The sequence below is a fragment of the Chiloscyllium punctatum genome, chromosome 11 (assembly GCF_047496795.1).
Source record: "Chiloscyllium punctatum isolate Juve2018m chromosome 11, sChiPun1.3, whole genome shotgun sequence".
Classification (NCBI taxonomy): Eukaryota; Metazoa; Chordata; class Chondrichthyes; order Orectolobiformes; family Hemiscylliidae; genus Chiloscyllium; species Chiloscyllium punctatum.
In genome coordinates, this window is record NC_092749.1 from 36,105,306 (window position 1) to 36,126,008 (window position 20,703).

Sequence of the window (20,703 nt, forward strand, 5' to 3'; positions counted from 1 at the left end):
TTCAAGGCTAGTTTATCATGCAATCACCAACAACCCAGGGGAAGTACAACGGAGTCTTTAATAGTTGCCCAATGTATACTGTATGCCAAATTAATTAAAGTCTGGACATCTTGAAGCACGCAACTATAATTACAGCAGATTTGTACAAGCCAATTCAAACTAATGTTGGGCACTCGAATAGATCAGGGGCATCTTAAAACATGATACGGACCTCAGCATGGGTCTGGGGCTTATCAAATGGGGTTTTACCTGTCATAACCCTGGGGCAAGCAAATTCACTATTATTAATTTCATTAATCTTAAAATGCTTTCAGCAGAACTTTCTGACCATACACTAGAACCCTGCTGAGTACTCACACTACTATCTTGTGGCTGAGTAGCAAGAATTGTATCAGCATTTCTAACAGCACTTTTGTCCCCGGCCAGCTTTCCTTTTTCTAACATGACAAAAGCAGCAACCACCCTCCATATTTCATAAAGAACTAACACCAAAATGAACAGAACAACAAAACAAAGCAGCAAAGCAAGACAAGACAAGACAAGCTGAACAGATATGACAGGTACAACGAACAACAAAACTAATGAGTAACCAACCATCAAACGTTTGACTGCCAGTCACTGGTGTCATTTCGTTTTGTTTCTGTTGTTGTTTAACTTGAGCACATTCATTTTGGAGGACCTCAGTAGATTTCATGGTACCATTATTAGTTAATTCAATTCTCAATTTAGTGACAGTCTCCTGCCATGAGCGCAAAACTGATTCTTTGTGGCTTTTGTCACTGAATTGCTGCCATAGTCTAATTAATTGCCAAATCAGTTGCTGGGCTGATTCAACCAATTGAGTACTTTTAGGGCCAGATAGTGGCCACTGTTTATCACCTAATGTCTTTTTTTAAAAGGCGCTAAAAGCTTCCACAGACTGTCAGATTTCACCAGAAACTTCTCACACATATAGTATTACCCATCTTAAACAAATTTCCATTTATAGTCCCGACTCAAAACTTTTACTATTTAACAGCCCGTCAACACACAACAATCTACCAACTTCCACAGACCCTTTTCAACTTTCTTTATAATAGGATTATCGAGGGTTAATGTATTGCAATACTTCCTTATCTCTCAGAACAATTTAAGTGCCAATTTAAATATACCAATCCGACCGAATCACCCTATTCTGATCCGTCTTTCAACTCTGTCCTCAGATCCCTGATCTAAGGTGGAGTCTTCGACCCCACAAAAGTCTTCGACTTTTTCTGTTCACTTTTTAGTGGAGTCCTTGACTCCCGCAAAGGTCCTCGACCTTCTTTTCTCTCACTTCTTCCCCCTTTTTAGTTATAGGGGCCCCCTGATTCTATCCTTGCCAAGACTGATCCTTTTCAGGCTGGACTAGGACAATAGAAAGCGAGGGGTCAGGTCAACCACGACTTGAATGAGAGGAAAACAAAATGGATATGAATCTGGCTGATTCCTCAACACTCCATAGTGGAGGGCTCAAGGCTCTTAGACCGCTGTCCACAATCTGTCTGGACCGAATCTGAGTCACGGCACCACATGAAGATCGAGACCCTGGGTGGGCCCTCTTGGTTCCACAATCGGTCAAAAGAATCATTAGGAGTACAGTCTGCTTCAGCAAGGTTTCACAGTTTAATCGTATTGGCCGGGCGCAGATTTGTCTAGCAACACAGAGGTTAAAAACTTCTGTGTTTCTTGGAGAAATTGCACAATTGAATTTGAACAATAAGCAATTTTTATATTTTTTAAGAGACAGTACAACCTTAGTTACAAAGGAAAACCAATGAAATGTAATAAGGTGATATAATGGACAGCAGGTTAGTCCAATGATATTTCCTGGGAAATAGTATTGTCTTAGGCACATTATCGTCTTATACTCGTGGTTCAAGGTTAGTCAGGGTGGTCAATAAATGTCTTATGATTCATATAATGAAGTCTCCATTGTCTGCTTTATCTTTTAAGTCAGCTAGATCAGCAAAGCAAGAATGCAGCTTTTAGCTGGGTGAGAAGCCATTTTAAACAGTATTAATTTGCAGCCTGAAGCCATTTTATTATGTTGTTTTGTTACTGGCATTTAGAAGCCATTTTGTAATTAGTAAAAGCATGCATTAAATGGTTGCTCCTGACGACAGCCTAAATTCAGATTTTACATACTCATCTCCTCTCTTTGGTCATTCCATGACCACATCATAGGATGTGAGGGCATGGATTAGATTAGTCCAACTGAATGGAAGCCAAAGATTGCCCTACTTCCTCCTCCTCCGGGGAGGAAGTAGGGGGTTGGCAATGGCGCCTCCTCATCTTCATCTGAATGGAGAAGAATCATTTTCTGGGTAGAGCCGATTGTCGCTAATATTTTAGCAATAATACACTTAACAATAGCAATACCAACAAAAAGACCAACTAAAACAATAGCAGCATACAAAGCCATATTGATCAGCCAGTTCTACCATTCTTCTATAAAATTCACTATGGACTCCAATCTTAATTTTGTGTAAGACCTCAGTTACACTGAGAACCTGTACTGGGGAACCTTTCCAGATTAAGGGTACAACTTCAGTTCCAGTCTCTTATGAGAAGCAGCTGGTTCAGTTACCAGTGACTGTAGTAAAAGTCGCAGGCCCAACCTTGATGGGACAAAATTGGTTGAGAGAGATTTACCTAGATTAACTCAATGTTTTTGGATTAGAAAATTGCTGCCTCATTTAAGTCCTAATTAAATACCTGGAAGTCTTTCAAGGTGTTTCAGGGACTATCAAAGGGGCCAGGGCTACCTTGCATGTTGACCAGGAAGCAATTTTGGTATTCTGCCAGGCCCATTCAGTGCCATTGCCTTATGGGGAAAAGTAAAAGCAGAAATCAGAAGGTTAGAGAGCAAATGAATCATCAAACCATCAGCTTGTGGAATGGGCAGCATTGATCATAGCATGGTTTGGTTTGCCTTTTGGAGATTTTTATCAGACAATAAATAGCTTTTCACAGCTGGATAAATACCTAATTACTCAAATAGCAGGTTTATATGCAAAGTTAGTAGGGGCTGCTGTCTTTCACGAAACTGGGCATGAGCTATGCTTATTTGCAATTGTGATTGGATGAGAATTCCCAGAAGTATACCACAACTAATACCTCTAAGGGTTTATATCAATGTACAAGGTTGCCATTTGGGGTATCGTCAGCCTGTGCAATTTTTCAGCAGACGATGGAGAACATTTTGCAATTTAACTAAATGACATTCTAATAATAGAAGACCAACAAGGAGCTCTTACAGAACTTGGACATAGTCCTTAGGTGTATGCCCACATGGAAGAACCATCTAAGAAGGAAAACAAATGTGTTCCAGGCACCTGAAGTGAACTATTTGGTCTACAGAGTTAAGAGTGGGTTACACTCATTGGAAGATAAAGTGAGGGTGATCAAAGGTGCCCCAGCTCCCATGTCTGTACTGGAGCTTAGGTTTTTCCTTGGGCTCGTGAATTATTATGGAAAGTTCTTACATAACCTGAGCTCCACCCAGGCACCTTCTAATCAACTCCTAAAAAAGAGTTAGCCTTGGAAATGGTCATGTAGACAAGCCATAGCTTTCAAGAAAGTGAAGAAATGGCTATTACTATCTAAGGTGTTGGCACACTATGATCCCACTTTGACGTCCGATGCCTCCCCATACTGCATCCAGGTAGTATTAGCTCAGAGGTGGCCCAATGGAGAGGAATGCCCAATAGCATATGCATCCAGGATTTTGGCTAATGCAGCACTTAAATATGCCCAGATAGAGAAGCAAGGTTTGGTGATTATATTTGGATTCAGGAACTTCCATCAATACCTTTTATGGATATAAATTTATGATAATAACAGACCACAAACCCCTACTAGATCTACTCAAAGCAGACAAGGCAGTGCCACCCATAGCTTCAGGCTGTAATACTAAGTGTGTATATTAAAGCTGAACCACCATCCGGGAGACCAACTAGCAAATGCAGATGCATTGAGCCACCACATTACTTACGGTACCAGCACTGGAAGAATCTGTAATGGTTCTAAATTTTCTGGACAAGCTTCCAATAACTGCTGACAAAATCAAACTTTGGACACAGATCTGGTTCTGGCAAAACTGAAACAGCTTGTGATGGGGAAAACTGAAGGGCCATCACAACCAGGATTGAAATGTTTCTGGACCAGAAGAGACCAGATCACGGTAGAGGATGGCATATTATTGTGGGACAGACGAGCAGGGAGCTGGAAGAACACAGCAAGGCAGACAGCATTCAGAGGTGGAGAAGTTAACATTCTGGTGTAACCTTTCTTCAGGATTAAAGATGGGTAGGGTAGACTTGCTATGGCTGCCACGCAGGACACTTTCAACTGCACTATTACGACTCATTCAACATTCTCTGGGATGCTATGAAGAAGCGGAAAATTACAAAATGGGAATATAGATTCTCTGGCTCTAACAAAGCCACAGCAGGCTTGGGTACCATCACTTAGCTTTGTGCCAGATTCGACTGATCTGTCATCTGTATCCACAGTTCAAGCCACTGCAGGAAACTGGAGGACAATAATTTGGTTCCATTTGTTTCTAGTGTAAATGTAACCTTCAAAGTATTATCTTTTTAATCTAATGTGGAGATGTTGATGAAGGTGAACACTGTTTCAAGTGGGTGGAGTGATTACATTTTAATTATGGGGTCAACCAGGCAAATCTTTTTGGCGGTGAATGCACTATGGTTAGTTAGTGAGGGAAGGCAAAGATTTTTTTTTTCCCCAACCTTGCCCTGTATGTCCCAAAATCCCAAACTCTGCCCTGTACTTCACAAAATCTTAAACCTTTTGTCCTTTGACCTTAGACTGGATAATGTTTATCTGGAAACAAGGTGTGATTCTTCCGCTGTGCTTTAATGCACAGCCACCACAGAAGACATTCTCCCATACTCTCCCTCTCCTGTCTTGTTCCTCGCCCTCTTTTCCATACTGCACCATGCCTTCTCTCAGGCATTAATAACCCCTCGGTCAGATTCTTGTTCTATTAGTACACTTATAATTTCACCTGTTAGAAATAACTTGAAAGCATTTGCATTTTACAACAATTATTTTTAAAACCTGCTGAAACTATCTGGCCCCTTATGTTATAGGAACATTTGTGCTATAATATATGCATGATTCCTTGGCATAAAACATTTCTAGCGATATGGTTTATTTACAAAACTTGTAAATAAAACAAAACACAAGAAGGGAAAAAAGTTTCAAGAGTCTCCAAACTACATGTTTCATTCTGAGGAGCCTTCTGTTACTCATTTTTAGATTTTATGTCTTCAATCACTTTCTTCCAGATGCTGATCTAAATTCATTCATTTATCTTGGAGTGAATTCTGGTGCTTGTCATGTTGTTTATGAGGAATTTTTGTGATAATTACTTATTGAGAGGCTAAATATATGCTTACTAGATGTCTCGTAACTCATTAGTCTATCCTCCTTGGGGACGACGGTTAAACAGAATAAATTTTCAAAAAAAAAATTTAGAGATCAAGAGGTTCTAGATTAACATTTGTTTGACATTGGAAAACATACATATGAAACAGGATAGTTCACAATCCTCCAGTCCATTGCTGACTCAGTAGCGGCTACAGCTCATGACTGTGATTTGGGTTGGTAGGCCTGCTGCTGCATGCAAGGATTCCTCCCTATTAACTCTCGATAATCTTATAAAGCTGATTCTCTAACTTGGGATGGTCCAGGCTAAATGAGAAAGATTAAAAGAAAAGATCCTTGCCTCAAGTATTTGAGCTGTAGGGTGAGGCTGAATAGGCTGAGACTGTTTTCCCTGGAGCGTCAAAGGCTGAGGGATGACCTCATACAGGTTTATAAAATCATGAGGGACATGGATAGCATAAATAGACAAAGTCTTTTCCCTGAGGTGGGGGAGTCCAGAACTGGAGAGCATAGGTTTAGGGTGAGTGGAGAAATATATAAAAGGGACAACGTTTTCAATGCAGAGGGTGGTGCATGTATGGAATGAGCTGCCAGAGGAAATGATGGCTGGTACAATTGCAACATTTAAAAGGCATCTGGATGGTATATGAATAGGAAGGGTTTAGAGGGAAATGGGCCAACTACTGGCAATTGGGACAAGAATATGTTAGGATATCTGGTCAGCATGGGCGAGTTGGACCGAAGGCTCTTTTTCTGTGCTGTACATCTCTATGACTCTAAGAATTTGGTATTCAGGCCATAAATATTCTGCAAGGATTATGAAAGATCGCCTTTTTTATAATTAAAGTCAAAATTTCATTTGTGTGAAAGATAAAATTGCATTTAGTGATTGAAAAATATACTTTGAGTAATTTACCATTTAGTATTATTAACATTTGTTTGGCTTTAGCTTCTCGATCTTCTAAAATCGTGGAAAGATATATCCAGGCAATACAGTACAAGTGCAAAAAAAAGGTAGGGATGTAGAATTACATGTTTTACTGATTTAAGATACAGCTTTCTTCAACTTGTCTTGCTTTGCATTTTTGTTTTTCAATCCTAGCTTTCCCACAAATGGAGATGTAACAATGCTGCTCCTTTAACCAGGTTATATTGTCCTTGGTTTTTTCCAACATGTTGTTTGAGGCAGAGTTGCCAAGATGCCTAATTTTGATGGGTTTAATGGGCCTACTTGATTATAGCCAATAGGTACTGCCTTGGGAAAAAGGCTTTCAAGTTTGAAAAAGAACATGTACAATAAAAGTTCTCCAGCTCTGCTTTTTTTTCTCTCGTTTTGGTTTGATTTTAGCATCAGAGCAAACAGTCAGTTTTTTGAGGCTGTTGGGCCAAAGAAACAGCTACATGGAAGGAGTTCCATGCTAAATCTCTCTGCCATCTTTCTCTGTCACGTAAGACCCTGTGTTTGATTTTTACGTTTTTTGCCAAAGAGTGTTTATGGGGATTGTTGCAAGAATTTGGAACAACGTCATTAAGTTGGGATCATCTGTTGGGTTTTCAGATAGATTAAATTATTCTATATTCTGTTCTCTTGTGTTTGTGTTTCATTCGTTAATCTTGCAAATAAATGCTGTTTTGTTTAAAACTAAGTGGTTGGGCCAGCTGCATCCCTCCTGGAATATCCACCTCACACCTGCTTAAAACAACTCAAAGTTAGGGCCTGGGCTACTTTCCTGAAATGTTTTGACAGGGTCTGGCCTGGTCCATAACGGGATTTGTGAGAGTTGTTCTACAGATCTGATTTGGGATTAGAGTAGTTGGACTTTAAGGCAGCGAGTGTTAGGTTTTAGTGTCTTTTGATCTAGGTGTTGATTTCAGTTGGTTTGAACAGTGCTTGGGATAGTAATGGCTTTCAGTCACCAAAAATTTTCTGGGGGTGGAAGAAGTGACTTTGGAGGCTTAGAAAAGGTCAAGCTACTGGAATTAGCAGAAGATCTGTAATTGGAGCCTTATCCTTCCATAAGGAAAGGAGGAATAATTACACTAATAGCTCATCATTTAAATTTGTTGGAAATGCCATCAGAACCTTTTAGAGGTGGTTAAAATTCAATTAAAAATGAAACAACTTGAGTTAGAGGCAAAAGGGCAAAAAAAAAGAAACTGTTTGAGTTACAAATTGCTTTAGCAGAATGAAAAGAAAAAGAGAGAAGAGGGAGGAAAGGCGAGCGAGGAAAGGAAGAAAGAGAGGGAGTTTGAACTTCAGAAATTGGCACTTAGACAGGAAAGTCAGCTTAAAAGGATGGAGATGAAGCTGAAGGTAAGCTTAGTGAGGATGAGCAAACCCATGGTAGCCAAAGGCCTGGTGAGAATCTGTTTGAATATATCCAAGTATTGTTAAATTTGAGGAGAATTATGTAGAAGCCTTTTTCATCTAACTTGATAAGGTAGCTAAACAAATGAAGTGGCCAGTGACCATGTGGGTTTTGTTAATCCAAACAAAACTTATAGGGAGAGCTTGTGAGGTATCTGGGCTGCATGAAAGGGTGAAGAAAACCATCTTAAGTGCATATGAGCTTGTGCCAGAAACCTACAGACAAAGTTTCAGGAAGGAGGGACCCTGGTCAAACCTACATTGAGTTTAAAAGGATCAAACAAAGTAATTTTGATAGGTGAATAAAGACATTAAAAATAGAGCAAACCTATGATGCTTAGAGTGATGATTATTTCGAAGGAGTTCAAAAATTTACTTTGAGGTAGTGAGAACTCATGTGGAAGAGCAGAGGGTTAAAATGACAAGATTAGCAGCTGAAATAGCTGATGGTTATGAGTTGGTTCATAAATCAAAGTTTGGCTTCCAATGTCAGTTTCAATCTGTGAGGTATAGAAATTGGGAAAAAGAGAAATCCTCACATGGGAATGGAAAGGTAGACCTCAGTGAACTTCATAAGAATAACTTACCCCAGGATAAAAAGGAAACCCATGAAGTGGAAAATGAAGTTTAAAAAACTCCAGTGGGAGGGATCCAAAATAGCAGCGATCTAGCAGGTCTGCCTTGCTGAGCTCTGTAACATAACTCAGGCAAAATGGTGCTTTTACCCTCCCCAACTATGCTATTTTGAAGAATATTTGTAGAAGTGCAATATACCATTTTTTTTAGAAAGGGAAGATGAGAAGATGCCTTGAGGCAAAAGACAGAATAAATCACAACAGGCAGGACACTCCCCTGCAGCATCGGACACACCCACAGATGCAGCCGCTGCCTCCCCCGAAATTCTGATGGACTCACCTGCGCAACAAGGCCTGGCCGCAGAGATAGCGAAACCGGGGAGATGATTGAGGCATTGGTTGGAGAGAGCTGCACCAGGCTAGAACCGATCTCCACTCTGCTGCAGATGCGACCGCGACGTCAGGGAACGTAGTCGAGTCCTTGGCGGGACGTATCCAGGCCCTGGAGAAGCAGGTATGGGCCTTAGTAGAACAGGTCGATGACCTCAAATTGAGGTCGAAGAGAAAACGTCTGTGTGGTTGGCTGCCAGAGTGAGAGGAAGATGAGCAGCCAGCCAGTTTTTTCTAAGAATGGCTGGCTGCTGCGATGTCTGGGCTGGAGGCTGAGACGGGCTGGGTGCAGATAGAGAGAGCTCACTGGGTGGCGGTGCACAGGACTGATTCAGACCAGCGCCCCTGCCTGGTCCTAGTGCGATTCCAGTCCTACAAGGACAAACAAAAAGTAATGGAAGCCTCCAGATTGCTGGGAAAGGATCCTCAGACCCTCATTTATAAAGGATCGAAGATTATGTTCTTTTAGGTCTTTTCTGCGGCCATGATCCACAAGAGGAAATCCTATGATGGGGTGAAGAAGAGACTGTTATTGGGATATTCAATATTCCATCAGGTACCTGGCCGTGCTCCGCTTTAATCACAAAGGGTCCCTGGATGTATTTGACTCCTCAGAAAAAGCAAAGAATTTTTTGGACACTTTGAAATAGACCAGATGGTCCAAAGAACATGTACAATAATGATTCTTTTTTCTTTTTCCTTTTTGTCTCTATCTTGTGTACTTCTTTTTCTCTATTTTATTACAGAAAGTGTTGTTGGTTTTTTTTTAGAGATAATTTGAGGTCAAGGTAGGCTTGGGATGGGTGAACTGCCTATTTTAAATTATTTTTTGTTCATAATAACCATTTTTGTTGTTTATCCTGTGCCTGAGTTTGGGGTGCGGCTCAAGATAGAAGGAGTTATGGAGGTGTATGTGGGTAGTGTAAGTGCCCCCTGTTGGCAGGGAGTAGAGTTTCCCATCGCATTCTTCAATGCTGAAATTGGTTTAGTTTGTTGGTTTTTAGTAGAGGTAGGTTTGTTTATATAATTTTAGTATGTGTTTTTTTTAGTAAATAATCATTTATTTACACTTGGCGTGCTGTGAGTAGAGTTTTTCCTCTCAGGAGTTCAAGAGTGGTTATTGAGGGATATGGTTAAGTGTCTCCTTAAATGGTGCATCTGGAATATTAAGGGAAGTCACTCGCCAGCCAAGACAAAAAACGTACTTTCAAGTCTCTGGAAGGAGAGGTTGATTATTGCCCTGTTGCAAGAAACATATCTTAATGATAAGGAGCACCTAAAGGTTACAGCAGGGTGGATTTGATGGTGTTTTTCTCATCCTTTAACACTAAATGCAGGAGAGAAGACATACTCGTCCAGAAGAGTCTCCCATTTAAGTTATTAGATCAAGTTAAAGATGAATAAGGGTGGTTTATAATTCTTAAAGCTTTACTGCATGGCAAAGAATATGGCACTCTAAATGCTTATTGTCCATGGCGTACACCGTCAAATTCCTGATTGGTGTGCTAAGTTAATTGCCCTCAGAATGTGAGACACTATCATAGGGGGAGATTTTAATCACCTCGTGGACCCCACAGTGGATAGAATGCTCAAAGGTCTCCTAAATGTTTCTCTGCAATCCAAGCAATTGGTTGACTTATGTATAGAATTGGGACTGGTGAACACTTGGAGATATCTCCACCCTACAGGTAGGGGCTTCACGTTTTTCTCTAATCCACACAAGTATCATACTAGGATTGACTTTATTTTAGCACTTTTTGTTTTTCTGCATTCAGTGATGTCATGTAAAATTATAAACAGCCATTTCCGATCATGCAGCAGTATATTTGGAGGTTGAGATTAAGGGCAATGGAACACATTCCTGGCATTGGCGTATGGATCCTTTTTTTTATACTCAAGGACAATAAGTTTATCGAGTACCTTGAGTGAGTTCAAATCATTCTTCGCTATCAATTATAGCACAGCTAGTAACCCATCTATACTCTGGGAGACTGCTAAAGCCTATGCTCGGGGGATAGTTATCTCTTATTCGGCTAGTTATCTCTTATTTGGAAGTGACAGAAGGGATAGCAGCAACATCTGCTCGAGGCACAGTTGAAGGCAGCCAAGACAGTATATTTTGCTAGGTTGTCAGTGGCTAAATTGTAGCAAGCAATTGCATGGGTTGCTTTGAACTCCATGCTCATTCAGATAGCGAAGAAAGAACTCCCTTTTGTGAAACAAAGGCTGTTTGAGCATGACAATAGACCAGGCAAATACTTGGCATATCTGGCCAGGAAAAAGAGCGCCACCATATGCATTTCATCAATTAGAGAAGGCATTGGGAGTCTTACATGTGACTCTAAAAGGATCAATGCAGCATTTTGCAGTATTTACTCTGAGTTATATCTTTCGGAATGCTGAGAGGATTGATGGGCTAAGATGGAATCCTTTTTTTAAGAAAATGCGCCTATAAGAACCTATAACCTGGACCTTCTAGGTTTGATTTCAGAACAGGTGTCTCTTCTTAATGCCCTCTTGACAGTGCAAGAGATACAGGAGGCAGTAAGTCAGCTCCAAAGTGGGGGAGGCACCCAGCCCTGATGGTCCCCTGAGTGAACTCTACAAAAAATTTATAAATATCCTGTCTGGGCCAATGCTGGACATATACAACTATTCGTACAGTCATGACTGCCTCCTGCCATCCCTGGAAGAGGCTAACATCTCTCTCATTCTCAAGAAAGGGAAAACCCCAGAGGGTTGTACTTCGTACATGCCCATTTCGCTGATAATTCGGATTTCAAAATTTTATCCATGACACTTGCGTTGAGATTGGAGAAGATGTTGCCCTATATTGTTAAGGAGGACTAGATCGGTTTTATAAAGGGCCGGAGATCATCCATTGAGATTAGAAGATTGCTGAATATGGTCCAAGTGTGTCAGCAATGACCGTTTTAGGGTTTAGTGATCTCCTTAGAGAAGGCATTCAATCAGGTAGAGTTGCCATATATGTTTTATACTCTGGAACGGTTTGGTCTAGGTGAGGTCTTTGTCAGATGGGCGAAGTGCCTGTATAGTGACCCTCTGGCTGCAGTTCTCACCAATGGGGTAAGATGCAGTAATTTCAGTATTGGGAGGCGCAGCCAGCAAGGTTGACCCCTGTCACTGCTACTGTTTACACTGGTGATTGAGGACCCTAACAACATAGCTGCCTGGAAGCAGGATCAAGGGCTTGCAAAATTCAAAAAGGGAGCATCGTCAATATGCTCAAAGTGCAAAATAAGCATAGATACCCTCACTCATTGTTTATGGTCATGCCACAAACTACATAGGTATTGCAGTGCTGTGGCAGGAGTAATAGAGAGGGTCCTGGGGACCGAAGTTAAGGGAAATCTGGTCACTCTGCTCTTGGGTCTGCCAAGTTTGTCTTCCTTAGACGCACATGCAGATGTTCTCCTCTTCTTATAAAACCTGGCAGTTTATGTACTCTATTTAATACAGTGTCTTAATTTATTTGGCTCTCTTTCGGGATACAAGATTAATTTTGCAAAATTGGAAGCTATGCCCACGGGTGTCTGAAGGGAATACCTGATATGGAAGGTAAGTTATGATTCCCCAATAAATTGCTGCAGGGGAGTTTTCTATACTGAGGCATTCTTTTTTGTTACTCCCACCTTTTGATCAATTATTTAAGGCCAATTTTGCTTATTTGGTTGACAAGATTAGACAAGACCTTCAAGATGGGAGGCCCTTCCAATCTCTTGGTTAGGTCGAATAGCCCTCACTAAAGTGAATGTCCTTCCTCGTCTGTTATATCCCATGCAAATGCTCCCTCAGATATTTCCCAGGCAAATGTGATGCAGACTCACTGGTTGGTTTAGTTCTTTTATTTGGCATCACAGCGGCCCCACATTAAGCTTGCCAAATTGCAGTTAACCCAGGTTTGGGGGGAGTAGACTTTCCGGATATTGAGAGATGCCAACTAAACTCCCTTCTGTCCTTCATGAGTGACTGGGCTTGTGAGGACCGAGATCAATATGGTTGGATATTGAGATCTCCCAGGCAAAGTGCCCTCTTAATAGTCTGTGTTTATGGATAAGATGAGGACAGTTATGGAATACTGTTGGGATCCAATCATTGTTAATATGGTCAAAGCATGGAGAGCAATGCAACAGAGCGAGGGCAGTTTATCTAAAACCTCCTTTCTTATCCCTATAGTTGGTACACTGGGATTCCCCAGCCAGGGATGATGGACCCTGGATTCCAACTGTGGGCAACTAGGGGAGTGTCCTGTTTGAGGGGAAGATCATGATGTCCTTCGACCAAATGAGCCGCAATTATGGATTGCCCAACAGAAATCTTTTTCATTACTTTCAGGTTAGGGACATCATCCAAAAAATGACTATGCTTTTGACCAACCTCTATAGGTTTGATACAGAGGAGAGTGCTTCATGCCACAAGCACTCTCTTGGTAGTACTCTTTACCACCTATTGGGGTGCAGTGCCTTGAGCGATATCAAGTGACTATGTGAGGTCTGGGAGCAAGAGTTGGGAATGGAGATTCCCTCAGAGACATGGGAGGACATTTAGGAGAACATGAGAAAGATCTCGATCTGTAACAGAACGCACACTATGCAGTTGAAGCTGCTTCCTAAGGTTCATTTGGCCCCAGATCGTCTTGCAAAATTCAAAAAGGGAGCATCGTCAATATGCTCAAAGTGCAAAATAAGCATAGATACCCTCACTCATTGTTTATGGTCATGCCACAAACTACATAGGTATTGCAGTGCTGTGGCAGGAGTAATAGAGAGGGTCCTGGGGACCGAAGTTAAGGGAAATCTGGTCACTCTGCTCTTGGGTCTGCCAAGTTTGTCTTCCTTAGACGCACATGGGAAAAAGCAATCTCGTTTACTGTGCAAGAAAGAACATTTTGATGAGTTGGGTGTCTGAGAGCTTTCCAGACCTGTTGGGGTGGCACAAGTTAATTATGGAACACATCCCTTTGGATTTGCTCACAAACACAATACACCATAAAACTGAACTGTTTTAAAAGATATGGCAGCCTTTTTTGAATTGCCTGGATGCAGACTTGTCTGCCATTTTAATTAGGGCATTTGTTTAGCTGTGATGATTAGGTTTAGTGAGCCTTGTGCCCTGGGAGGAAGAATCCCAAATAAATACAGATGCAATAATTAATTATCTCGAAGGTTGGGAGCCTTGGTGTGGTTGCGCTGAGTAGCATTAGTTATTTTATTTATTTAGTTAGTTATTTATTGATTTATTGATTTTGATTTGATTTGAAGTGTAGTTTTGGTTTGTTTTATAGAGTCAAGTAGTAGTTAGTTCATTGTAATCGTTATATTTTTTAAGGTGATATATTTTTGTAATTTTGTAATTTCATAAAGAAAAAAACTTCTCAATAAAAAAATATTTTTAATAAAAAAGCTCCAGTGTTTTCACTGCAATAAAGTAGGCCACATGAACTCTCCATATTGGTGGGTTAGGAAAAGCACTGGGATGCTAGATGTAGGAAAACAGATTAATTCAGTGAATTTTGTTGGAGTGGTAATGGAAAGCATAGTGGAGGCTAAGAAGCTACACCAGACTGTACAACCTGGTTGGAGGTTGGTTAAGGAGGGAGTGCCAGATCTTCTTAAACCACATACCTGCGAAGGTAAAGTTTACTCGCATAGGCCAGGAGCAGCATTTAAAAAGGTTACAATATTAAGAGATACAGGATCCTCTCAATCTTTTGATACTGAAAGAGGAGGAGATATGTACCTCTGAAGGACTATTGCCAGAAAAGGTGTTAGTAACGAGAATTCAGTGAGACAAGAAGTGCTCAATTACGTAGGCTGAGGTTAGAGTGTCCAGCGAAGAGTGGAGAAGCCACAGTTGGAGTACTGGTCACATTCTCAGCTCTAGGAATGTAATTTGTCCTTACTAATGATATAGCTGGTTCATAGCTAGGAGTGCTGCCTACTGTGGTTGGAAAAACCAATGGAAACTCAAGCAACTGAACCCATGCAGGACGCATATCCTGGGGTTTTTCCTGACTGTGTGGTAATGAGGTCACAAAGTCACCAGTTGAAACAGTATACATCAAAGAGTACAGATAAGAAAGATGAAATGGAATTAGCAGAGACCCTGTTCAGTCAAATGGTTGACAGAAAACAGGAGCAAATGGATGACAAAGTAGACACCTTTTAACTTAGTTAAATTATCTAAGTTACAGCAGAAAGATGGAAAGTTAGAGCAATTATATCAAAAGGCATATATGGAGGAGGAACCTAGATATATTATGGTGGGCTACTGTCTTAAAAATGATGTTTTAATAAGGAAATGGAGATCATCACATATTCAGGCAGATGAGAAATGGACAGAAGTTCATTTAGTTATATTGCCAGTGGGTTATAGAAAGAAGGTCTTGCAGGTGGCACATAAACCATCAGTCATTTGGGGTGAGAAAAACACAAGCTAAAATACAAGAACATTTTTACTGGCCTGGACTGCACAAGGATTTAATTGAATTTTGCCAGACATGTCATACATGTCAGGTAATTGGAAAACCACAGGCTGTAATGAAATCTGCACCTGTACTACCCATTCCTGCATTTGAGGAATCTTTTACAAGAATCTTAATTGATTCTGTAGGATCCCTACCTAAAATAAAAAGTGGGAATCAGTATTTGTTAACAATAATAAATGTGTCCACTAGATTTCCAGAGGCCATTCCATTACGTAATATCACAGCTAAAAGGATTTTAGAGGAGTAACTCAACTTTTCCATTAGTTATGGACTACCCACAGAGATGCAATCATATCAAGGGTTAAACTTCACATCAAAGTTATTCAAGAAATCTATGGCCAGCTTAGGAATAAAACAATTCAAACTACTGCATACCACCCAGAGTCGCAGGAAGCACGAGAAAGGTGGCATCAGACATTAAAGACCATGTTGAGGGCTTATAGTCAAGACTATCCAGATGATTGGGATAAATGAATTCCATTTGAACTTTTTGCCATTAGAAATGTGCCAAATGATTAAACCAAATTCCGTCAATTTGAATTTGTTTTTGGGCATGAAGTGAGAACTGCTAAAATTGATTAAGGAGAAATTGAGTCAGCATTCAGAGACCACATATTTGGACAATGTGTCAGATTTTAAGGTATGATTAAATGGAGCAGGGGAATTGATGAGACAGTATCTAAAAGTATCACAGCATACAATGAAACAGGAAGCAGACAAAAAAAATCAGAAACGTGCAATTTTGCTGTTGAAGATAAGGTTACTTTCAGTGGTAGGTGAACCTTTAAAAGCAAACTATAGCGGACCTTATCAAGTCAAAAGGACATCGAGTAAGGTGCACTAAATAATAAGGACTCCAGACAGAAAGAAATCTGTGTGTGTCATGTGAATATGCTCAAAAGATATTTAGACTGGGATGGAAAGTAAAGGAAACAATGTTATTGGTTACAACACAAAGTGAAGAACCAAGTTCAGAGGATTCTGAATTGGACATTCCTGAAATTAAATTTGGCAATGAGGAAGTTGTCAAAAATTGGGATAAAATATTGAGTTACCCTCCAGAGGAAAATTGAATGATCTAAGAGTTATTACTGTCACATGGGGAAATATGTGGAAATAAGCTGGGAAGTACGAACCTAATTATGCCATGATGTAGATATAGGGGATGTTATTCCGATTAAGTAATATTCTTAAAAGCATAACCCTCTAAAGTTGGCACAGGTTCAAAAGGAGATTGAACGCATGCTCCAAGACGACATGATTGAAGTGAGTTAGTGATCGGAAGTCACCACAGTAATGGTGCCAAAACCGGATGGTTATGTGTGGACACCAAAATTGAAGGTGTAGTTGTCAACGAAGAAGGTTACCTCAGATGACAATGGGATCTTGATCAGATGGGCCAATGGACTGAGAAGTGACAGATGGAGTTTAATTTAGATAAATGCGAAATGCTGCATTTTGGGATAGCAAATCTTAGCAGGACTTATACACTTAATGGTAAGGTCCAAGGGAGTGTTGCTGAACACTGGGTGGCATGGTGGAACAGTGGTTAGCACTGCTGCCTCATAGCATCAGGGTCCCAGGTTCGATTCCAGCCTCCGGTGACTGTGTGAAGTTTGCACATTCTCCCCGTGTCTGTGTGGGGGTGCTCCGGTTTCCTCCCACAGTCCAAAGATGTGTAGGTCAGGTGAATTGAAAGTAGAGCCGCAGGTAGATAAGATAGTGAAGACTGTGTTTGGTATGCTTTCCTTTATTGGTCAGAGAATTGATTACAGAAGTTGGGAGGTCATGTTGCGGCTGTACAGGACATTGGTTAGACCACTGTTGGAACTTGTGTGCAAGTTGGAAAGATGTTGCAAAACTTGAAAGGATTCAGAAAAGATTTACAAGGATGTTGCCAGGGTTGGAGGATTTGAGCTACAGGGAAAATAGCCCCAGCCTATTCAACTCTCCCTAGAGTGTCGGAGGCTGAGGAGTGACCTTAAAGAGGTTAATAAAATCATGAGGATCATGGATAGGATTAAATAGACAATGTCTCTTCCTTGGGATGGGGGGGGGGAGAGAGTCCAGAACTAGAGGGCATTGGTTTAGGGTGAGAGGGGAAAGATATAAAAGAAACCCAAGAGGACACTTTTTCACGCAGAGGGTGGTGGAGGAGGCTAGTACCATTGCAATATGGGTATATGAATAGGAAGGGTTTGGAGCAATATGGGCCGGGTGCTGGCAGGTTGGACTAGATTGGGCTGGGATATCTGGTCGGCATGGATGAGTTGGACCGAAGGGTCTGTTTCAATGCTGTACATCTCTATCACTCTATGATTGTCCCAAAGTTAGTACAGTTACGAAGACTGATGCATATCCGAATTCACGTTTGGAAGACTGTTTTGAAATGTTGGGACAAGCAACCTGTATTTCTAAGTTAAACTTCCTCAAAGGATACTGGCAGGTATCTTTGTCCGATGACAATTTCAGTTTTCGTAATGTTGAATGCACTGTATCAATTTAAAGTTATGTCATTTGGCATGGTAAGTGCACCAGCTACATTTCAGAGACTAACCAGTAAGGTCATTGTCAGATTACCCAATTGTGTATATAGATGACCTGGTGATTTTTAGTCACACGTGGAAGGAACATTTGCAACATTTATCAGAATTGTTTGATTGACTTTGGAAGGCAGGCTTGGTGATAAACCTGACTAAAAGTGAATTTGTCCATGCCCAAGTAACCTTCCTGGGCCATGTTATTGGACATGGACAGGTGGCCCCATGGAATGCAAAAGCAAGGGTAATAGTGTAAGAAATTCTCCAATCACAAAAAGAGCAGTACTACGATTCCTGGGATTGAGTAGATTTTATCGAAAATTTGTACAAATCTTTAACAGTGTGGCTACTCCACTCACTGAATTGCTAAAGGAAGGCAAGAAGTTTCAGTGGACAATTGACTGTCAGAAGGCATTTGTCAACCTCAAAGCTGTGTTAACCACTGCAACACCTAATTATGTAAAGCCATTCAAGGTGGCTATTGATGCGAATGATGTGGGTGTCAGTGCTGTGCTCTTACAGGAGAAGAGAGAAAGACCTATCGGGTATTTCTCCAGGAAATTGAACATTCATCAGAAATATTCAACTTTGAGCTTGGTGTTGCCATTACCACATTTCAATGTTTATATTACCAGTAATGTATCTGAGACAATCATAACCCAATGAAATTTTTTGAGAAATTTAAGGACAAAAATTCCAGACTGTTTAGATGGCACTTGTTGTTACAGCCATTCAATTTGAAAATTATGCATGTGGCAGGATGAGAAAACGTGATTGCCAATGCATTGTCGAGACTTGAATGAGAAATTGAGGTGTTCGGTAGTGAGAGTACATTCTGTTTCAATCTGTTTTAATAATGCATGTTTGTGTGATATTGTCAGTGTAATGTCCATATATGTTGTAGTGTACTAACAGTTTAAGATTAAGCGGGTTTTGAAATGAAGCCATCTTTGAATATTGATGGTTCATATTTTTAAGGGCGGAGGTGTGACGATGCTGCTCCTTTAACAAGGTTGTGTTGTCCTTAGTTTTATTTTTCAAAAGTGTTGTACGAGGCAGAGTTGCCGAGATGTCTGATTTGGATGGGTTTTTGGGCCAATTTGATTATAGCTAACACCGCCGTGGGTGGCACAGTGGTTAGCACTATTGCCTCACAGCACCAGGGGCACGGGTTCAATTCCCGCCTCAGGCGACTGACTGTGTGGAGTTTGCACATTCTCCCTGTGTCTGCGTGGGTTTCCTCCGGGTGTTCCGGTTTCCTCCCACAGTCCAAAAATGTGCAGGCTAGGTGAATTGGCCATGCTAAATTGCCCGTCCTGTTAGGTGAAGGGGTAAAATGTAGGGGAATGGGTCTGGGTGGGTTGCGGGTTGGTGTGGATTTGTTGGGCCGAAGGACCTGTTTCCACACTGTAAGTAATCTAATCTATACTGCCTCAGACCAAAGGATTTCAAGTTTAAGAAAACATTTGTACAATGAAAGGAAAGTGTCCAGCTCTCTCAGCTCCGCTTTTCTTTGGTTTGGTTTGATTTGGTTTGGTTTGGTTTTAGCAGTCTGTTCAGAGCAAGCAGTTAATTCTTTTGGGGCTGCTGGTCAATGAAACAGTGACATGGAAGAAGTTCCATGCTGAATCTCTTTGCCATCTCTATCTCATGTAAGACCCTGTGTATGATTTTACCTTTTTTGCCAAGGAGTATTAGAGGATTGTTGCAGGAATTTGGAAAAGCAATATTACATTGGGATAGTCTGTTGGATTTTCGGATAGATTAAGTTATTCTATATTCTGTTCTCTTTTGTTTGTGTTTCATTCAGTAATCTCACAAATAAATTTTGTTTTGTTTAAAACTAAGTGGTTGGGCCGGCTGCATCACTCCAGGAATATCTACCCCACACTTGCTTGAAACAACTAGTAAAGTTAGGATGCAGGCTACTTCCTTGAAATGTTTTGAGGGGGCCTGGTCTGGTCCATAACAGGGACCTTAGCATCCCTTAGAGAGCTTCATAGCAGCAAAGCACAGTCAGGAGAAGGAAAGCTGCTCCTTTTTATGGCAATAGATTCCATATGATGTGTTTAAAACTTCACTGTGAATCTTAGTTTGTATGTAGGATATGTTGAGGCATGTGACTACATAAGGGGGGCAGCGGTGCTTGGGGTGGGAAGAAGTTTGGGTGGTAGCTGTGTGAATTCATGGGTCAACAGGTAAGTTGGTGAGTGGGTGAGGGGATGGGAAGGCAAGTGGGTGAAATTGTTGGGGTATAGGGTGTTTACTGTGTTGGATAATGGATGGTGAAAGCAATAGTTTGGTGAACTGTATGTGGTAGCAAGTTGGTTAGGGGATGGGTGGGATGACATGTAAGATGGTAGCTGAACAGTGTGGTAAGCAGGTGAGTTGTTAGGTGTCTCGGGTCACAAGCAGATGAGATGGTCAATGAATAAGTTTTCAGGTGGCTAAACTGGCAGACGGATAGCATGCTAGGTGAGAGAGCTGGCAAATGGATAGAGTGATAGATGAAAGGGATGCTAAATATGCAGTTACGTATGTGTACATATGGGTAGTAAGTGGGTTAGGTTGTGGGAAGATAGAGTAACAGATGAGTGAAGTGCTAGTTTGGAGGACTGGGTGTGATTCAGGTGGCAAGTGGGTGATATGGAAGGTATGTAGGATGGTGAGTGCACTTGTAGCACTTCTAACCTCACCTCTTCCCTCCCACACAAATAGTAGGATTCCCTTCTCCTCACTTTGCACCCCACCAATCTCTGCATTCAAACAATTATCCTCCACTATTTCTGCCACCTTCAGCATGACATCATCATTAAACATATTTTCTGTTCCCATTCATTGTCAGCCTACCACAGGAGTCATTTTATTCATTACTTACATGTCCAC

The 20,703-nt window shown here is 41.0% G+C and overlaps 1 protein-coding gene across 2 annotated transcripts in view; it reads left to right on the forward strand.

The window, feature by feature from the left end:
- The window catches only part of LOC140482897 (4F2 cell-surface antigen heavy chain-like), a 175,936-nt gene that overhangs the window by 27,451 nt on the left and 127,782 nt on the right, over positions 1-20,703 (forward strand). Inside the window, exon 2 of one of the 2 annotated variants that reach the window (XR_011961805.1) lies at positions 6,386-6,450. The exons of the other annotated variant lie outside the window; for it this stretch is intronic. The gene's annotated coding sequence lies outside the window, so the exon portion shown is untranslated. The remainder of the gene's footprint in view (positions 1-6,385; positions 6,451-20,703) is intronic. 2 annotated transcript variants of the gene reach the window in all.